The sequence below is a fragment of the Cucurbita maxima genome, unplaced genomic scaffold (genome assembly GCF_002738345.1).
Source record: "Cucurbita maxima cultivar Rimu unplaced genomic scaffold, Cmax_1.0 Cma_Scf00035, whole genome shotgun sequence".
Classification (NCBI taxonomy): domain Eukaryota; kingdom Viridiplantae; phylum Streptophyta; class Magnoliopsida; order Cucurbitales; family Cucurbitaceae; genus Cucurbita; species Cucurbita maxima.
Genome location: NW_019272051.1, coordinates 15,517 through 22,856, shown reverse-complemented (window position 1 = coordinate 22,856; position 7,340 = coordinate 15,517).

Genomic DNA, 7,340 nt, shown 5'->3' with positions numbered 1-7,340 from the left:
AGCAATTACTCATAAAACTCCTGAGACTACTGCTGAGAAACCAGATGTGGAGTAAGGTTCCAAGACAACGAAGCAAGTGGGAGTTGAGGTTGAGTTGTAGAAAAATTCACCTAGTGATGTTGTAGCAGATACTCAAAAAACTCTTAAGACTACTGTTGAGGAACCAAATGTTAGCAAGGTTCCAAGAACACGAAGCAAGTGGGAGTTGAACTTGAGTTGCAGGAAAACTCATCTAGTGATGTTGGAGCAGTTACTCATAAAACTCCTGAGACTACTGCTGAGAAACCAGATGTGGAGTAAGGTTCCAAGACAACGTAGCAAGTGGGAGTTGTAGCAGATACTCAAGAAACTCCTGAGACTATTGTAGAGGAACCAGCGGTAGAGTAAGTGACACCTGAACCGGTGTTGAGAAGATCATCCAGTACTATCAGAGTACCATATATGTATGTACCTTTATTACACTATCTATTGCTGATGAAAGGGAACCAGAGCCCTTTGATGGGGCCTTATAGTTAGATACAACCAAGTGGGAGCAAACCATGGATGATGGGATGTCTAGGCTTAAAAAATGTGTTGTACTAAGGCTGAGTACGTGGCAATAGCTGAAGCTAGAAAGAAGATGATATGAATAATTGACTATCTTTATAGAGATAGAGATAGTCAGAATATCATACAGTTCGTGAGGAACCCAGTCTATCATTTAAAGATAAAACACGGAAGACGATACCATTTCACTTGCAGGCCAGTGGAAGATGGTGATGTGTTTTGAGAAGACAAAGGGTGCAAAAAATCCAGCAAACATGTTACAAAANGATATGAATAATTGACTATCTTTATAGAGATAGAGATAGTCAGAATATCATACAGTTCGTGAGGAACCCAGTCTATCATTTAAAGATAAAACACGGAAGACGATACCATTTCACTTGCAGGCCAGTGGTGTTGGATCGGTATGGCAACCCTAGAGGGGGGGTGAATAGGGTTTTAACGATAAAAGTGTTTAAACTTGTTGGATCGGTATGGCAACCCTAGAGGGGGGGTGAATAGGGTTTTAACGATAAAAGTGTTTAAACTTGATTAATTTTTTTTAATGATAAAACTTTTTACAAATAAGTAGAAGATGATAATTTCTAAAACAAAATAATTCAAGTCAAAACAATAATCAAGTAGAACATGCAATAAACATAATAATAATCTTGAAATTAAATAGGAAAGAGTTAGAGAAAATGACACCGTAGTTTTATAGTGGTTCGGTCAAACTCGACCTACTCCACTCCCCAAGCGCCTCTTGGGAATTTGAATAAAGAACTTTTCCGACTCTTTCCACGGATCAGAGCCAAACCGGTACACCGCTCTTTTTACGAGTTCAAGAGCAAACTCAATCCTTTCAACGACGCAGGATCAAACCGATACAAGTATTTGAGTTTGATAATAACACACCACAACTCTCTCAAAGAGTAGATTTACAATTTGGGATACTGACAACTATTTCCTCACAATATAATAATCCCTCTCAAGAATAAGATGAAAAGAAATAAACTTGTAAGCTTGGAGAGAGCAATAAACAATGGAGACTTTGAACAAATGAGGATTGAAGAATGTATGTAAGTTGTGTCTTTTAAAAATGTGGGGAAGATGAGTTTATATAGAGGAGAAAAGTGGCAAAATGTAGGATTGAATATTGACCATTGGATTGTGTTAGGAATAATGGAAGGTGGAGATTAAAAGTAATTAAGTAAGAAAATTTTCTAAATTCATTTATTTCAAAATTTTAATATAATAGTAATATAATATAATAATAATAAAAAGTTATGTGAGTAACGGTAAAATGTAATTCAAAATTTATTATAAATATAATAATATAATAATAATAAAAATGATGTGAGTAACTACCAAAATTTTAAAATATAATAATATAATAATATAATATAGTAATAATAAAATTCGATGTGAGTAACGGTTATATTCAAATTTATATTTGTAAAAATAATTTTATTTAGAAATGTAATAATAAGAAAAACTCCACCATGTGTTACTCTTCCAATATTATAAATGTCATACTTTGATATATTTTGATTTGTCCATCATTTTGATTTTGTTGCCATATCATCACGTCGGGTATGTTGTCTCGACTCTAATTTCTTCGTATTAGCTCTGATTTGAGTAATTGAAAAGTTGTTGTAATCGTTATTCCCGACCTTATACTGTGGACAGTTCAAAAAACTGAAAATAGTTAATAATTAAAAGTAGGTTTGTTATCATCAAAACATCAATAATTAATTCATTGAAATTAATTAATGTGAGATCAAGGGCCAATAAGCCAACAAGTGGAAGATGGTGATGTGTTTTGAGAAGACAAAGGGTGCAAAAAATCCAGCAAACATGTTACAAAATGTGTTGATGTTGGAATATGGAGGTTGTGCAAAGCCTCAATTGGTATAGTGCAGTGAAGATGTTCATGATCGTTTGAGAATGAAATTCTTGGTTAACTGAATCAGTCTCCAAGTGGGAGAAGGTTATGGAGCCTGTGGCTTATTTATAACTTAGTCAAACGTTATACATAATAAAACTATATTTGGTAAATGACATATAAAGTAAATTGTCATAAATAGTAAATAACTATGTATAGTAAAAAGCTAATAGCTAATTATATATAGTAGATGGATATATATGGTAAAACTATATATAATAAGCTAAACCATATATATATCTCCTTTGAAAACGTACTTCTATATTCTATGTATTCTCTCTTAATGTACATACTTGGAGTCACCAATACAAATTCTTTAGCCAATATTTTCCTTGCATTTTCTCTATTCTGTTCTTTGTGTTCATCTAGATCTAGTGTGTGTGTTGTTGTGCGATCTTAACGTCCTCTCCTTGAACAAAGTATATCATGAAACCTCCTCTGGGTCTATGTAGCTCTCAAACAGTCTCCCTGTAATAAGGATATTTAGTAATAAATTATAGTTGACCATATATATTATATTTGATATTTTATTATAAGGTAAATATCTAATATTTTCATTTATTGTTATTTCTATTTATTACTATTTCCATATCCTTGTAATTTATTTGATTATAAATAGGATAACTTTCACACCATTTAAGTGTGCTGGATTAATCAATCATTCTTATGGTATCAGAGCCCTCTCTCTTTAACAACCCCAATTCTTTCTTTTCAATGGCTTTTGAATCCTCTAATCTTCTTCTCCACCACCCCTGCTGGCTTTGACGCCTCAGGGGCAGTCTTCATGGCTGCCGCAGGCGGAGCCGATTGATTACTCTTTGGCTCCACCCTATTGACTTCCAAATCACCTTTCGTCATACTCTGTACATACAACCTCACCTTTTTCAACCCAATCGGTTTTCCCCTTGGCCAATATAGTCTCTCTCATTTTCTTCCCAATCAACCCTTCATCCTTCACAGAAACCCTAATATAAGGATCCTCATCAGTGTTCTCTTCAGAAATATACGGAATCTCGACAAGCCCATCAACCTTTTGCAGAGATTTACTTTTGGAATCTAGGTGCCGCACTGGCCTATTCGCCAACCAAGTTGCCGCCGCCCTTCCTGCCAAAATTGGCTCCTTCGCCCAATGTGGCGACTCTTCTAGCTTCAAAATTGTCTTTGTCCCTTGCTCTAGGTTTCCCCTTCTACTTCATGGGGTTAGACATATTCTCACCAGAGCCAAGGGAGCGAGCGACAATGCCTCTTCATGGGTTAGACATATTCTCGCCAAAGCTAAGGCAGCATCGCCGCTTAGCAGCGATCCCTCTGCAATTTTCAATGGTCAAGAAAGTGTTTCTATACGCCTCCTCTGAAATGACTAGCTAAAATTATGCTACTCGACTGAAATGACTATCTAAAATTATGCTACTCCACTGGCATCAAATTGTGTAACAAAAAATTCAACTAATAATTCATAAGCCCCTTCCTGAATCCGTCAGCGCCGTTTTCTTTCCACACTCTCGCAGAGAGAAGAGAAAGACATTAACTAAAGTTGCATTTTTCTTTTGTTAATTTATTGTTTTATTAATTTTATGTTTCATGTCTTTAAATATCAAATTTCTGGTTACACGAAGATATTCCTTGTATTCTAAAGATTGATGGGACACTGAAAGAAATTATAAAATTTGAAGGTATAGGAAATTAGAAAGAAGCGGTAGGGGCAGATATTAGAGAAGAAAAGGGGGCAGAAAGAAACAGAGAGCAACAAATGACGTATAATTTTATAATTGTAAAGAATCCGAATGAGGAAAGATAATTAGAAAGTAAAGAGAAGGAAGGTGATAGATCATGAGAAACAAGAGAGTGAGTGAATGGGGTGGTGGAGACGAACAGATCTTCTTCTACGTGAACGAGAAGCATGTCGGAGCCTGCAGGAATGAAGCAACAAGTTCTTGAGCCTCACCCATATAACTCTCTTGATTTTGAGAAGGGAGGCGTTTATCTTCTGGGGTACACTCTTTTTTGTGCAGAACTGATAGCTCCTCAGAAATAGTTGCCTCTTCTCCAGCATGGTCGACGAGTAGCCCTGATCTGAATAATAATATCGCAAGGATTCACTTCGTTGATCCACATGATTATGATGATTGTAAATATTATCTGAATCCATGAATTTGAAGGCCATGGTTGCTATCAATAACAGAGAGGATCGTAGGCCTAGATGTCGTATGATATGTGCATATATATATAGAGAGAGAGATGGGGCCGTAAACGGATCAATTGATGCTTTTGTGTGTGTGTGTGTTTGAAGCCAAGTTTTAATTTGGGGGAGAAGGGATGAGGCGAACTGAAGCGCGTAAAATGAAGTGTACGGGTTTGGTTGAGAATTAAGCAATGTCCGGATGGCCTGGCCCGGCAGCCTAAACTGCTGATTGCTAAATGCTTACGAGTCCGGCTCTCCTCTTTTTCTTAATTCATTACATTCTAATTCTTCTACTTATATATATATATATATATATATATATATAATTCCTTTTCCATTGAATGCTTTTGAACACTGCCACAACTATAAATACAATATGATATTGCATTCAGTCTTCATATTTCCCACTTTCACAACACCAGAATTGCTACTTTGACCATTCAAACATGGAAGGCTATGAAGTCTAAAATAGGTGCAACAAACTTCAACCTTTTCCTCCATTTATTCCCTTTCTTTACTCCTACTTTCCTCGCTTCACATTCAAATTCAAAGAGATATGTGATTGTTTATTACGCACACTTTTAACTCTTTCTAATTTCATGAAGTCCAGTTCAAAGTTATGGGTTAGGTTAAGAGATTTTATAGACCCAATCTAATAATTAACCCAAACAACTTTTATTAATAATTAATCCAACCCAAACCAATCACAGTTTTTTGGGTTGGATGGGTTATTTTATTTATTTAAAATTTTATTTTAAAAAAAATAAAATATTAATTCGTAAAATATTAATTTATTTATTTTTAAATATTTAATTAAATTTTGTACTATCCAAATTGTTAAAAATTATTTTAAAAAGTTGTAGAAAATAAATAATTAAAAAATAATTATGATATAAAATAAAAATAAAATAAATAAGTATATATAATTGTATTACAAGTAAAATTGTATGTTTTAAAAATAATAAATTTATGTTTGTTTAGTATCTTTGACAGAAATTTATCCACCAACCCAATCCATAAAATTTGATTTATTTAAAATTACTCCTGCAATTTTAATGAATGTTTTGCAGTCCGATTTTAATATATGTGAGATGAGGATAGAGATGCAAAAGCCATGTCATTTATATCAATGCCACATATCTTATCTTACAAGTAAACTTATTTTTTCTTTCTTTTTGAGCATTTCTTTCTTACAAGTAAACCAGCTGATGGCCGTCTTATCTTGCAGTAAACAAGTCCATTTTTTAGATCCAGATAATTAGTCTTAGTACAATGGATTCAACTTCATATTCTTCCTTGTATTTTGTCTTACGCTAAAATTCATATATAGATCTACTAACCAGAGACTTAAGTTATTTATTTACTGCAATATTAATGAACAAGAATGTTACCATCTTTGAAAATGTTTATGAAACCATGGATAAAACACTATCCTTTAAAACTGTCGATAAAATATTTGACCTTGTATAAATAAATACAGAAATTAATTTGAAAAAATTACATAGGAATAGCATAATAATAACAAAGTATAGCCATGCTATAGAATAACATATAAAACGTCATCCAGCTGAACTAAAGATCAAATACTTCTTATCCGAGCCTTTCTTCTCTTTCTCAAGATTTGGATTTAGCTTCAGAAGAAAACCCTAAATACTATGGAGAATTGTTGAAGTTTCACGTTAGCTAATTAATGAGAAGATCATGAACATATAAGTGGAGGACACTATCTTCATTAATATGATCCTTTTTGGAAGACACTGAAAAAGAAGAATCAGCCGAGAAGAACTTGGCAAAGACAGCGTGAGAGACTCCGCAAACAATGCATTAGGGTGTGGAACGAGTCAAGGAAGGTGAGTCGGTGGACGATTTAACCATGAAGTTGATGACAACCGTCACCAGCATCCATTCGTTAGGGACACTGTGGATAAGAAGTTCCTTTGAGCCTTTCCTTGAGATTCATGCACATATTTACCTCCCTCGAGTAATTTGGCGATCTCAAGTATTCAAACACGAGGAGTGACTCACACAGACAAAAAAGAAAGATACGATTGATTCTTCTTTTTCAAGTACAAAGGGATGTGACAGCCACAACAAGGAAAGTAAAGGATGTAACGACCCTAGATTTCTAGTACCCTAAAGTCGATACTGTCATCATAAGCTATGCTTTTATGTGAAATTAGACATTTAAAACTTCATCTCAAGACATAAACTTTAACTTAAAACATTATCATGGATTTATGTGTTCGGAACCATCTTTAAAACAACATAAAATCTTCTTTTCTAATCGAGGCCAAAGGTTTGAGTATACATTGCCCGATCGTAGGCAATGCGATTTGAAGTTGGCTTGACTCACTTAGTACTGAGAGTGAGTGCCGCACAATCTCCAAATCCGTTGCCAAGAAAAGGCGATTGTGATAGTTGGTATCAGAGCCTAGTTGTCTCTAAAGTGACTCGATAGACATATCTTCGACCAAACAGTTGAATAAGTCCCACATCGACCAACTAGTCGAAATAGAAGAACAAATGCAATACTTATAGGAAGTCCCCAACAGTATTCGATATCTAGATGAGCGAGTGAAGAAACTCGTTGACAAGACCCTCACCGTTGACACAATAACAGGTCGGTTAGGTGGGTTGCCCATTCAAGAAATAATGTATCGAGTGGAAAACCTAGAAACAAAAACAAAA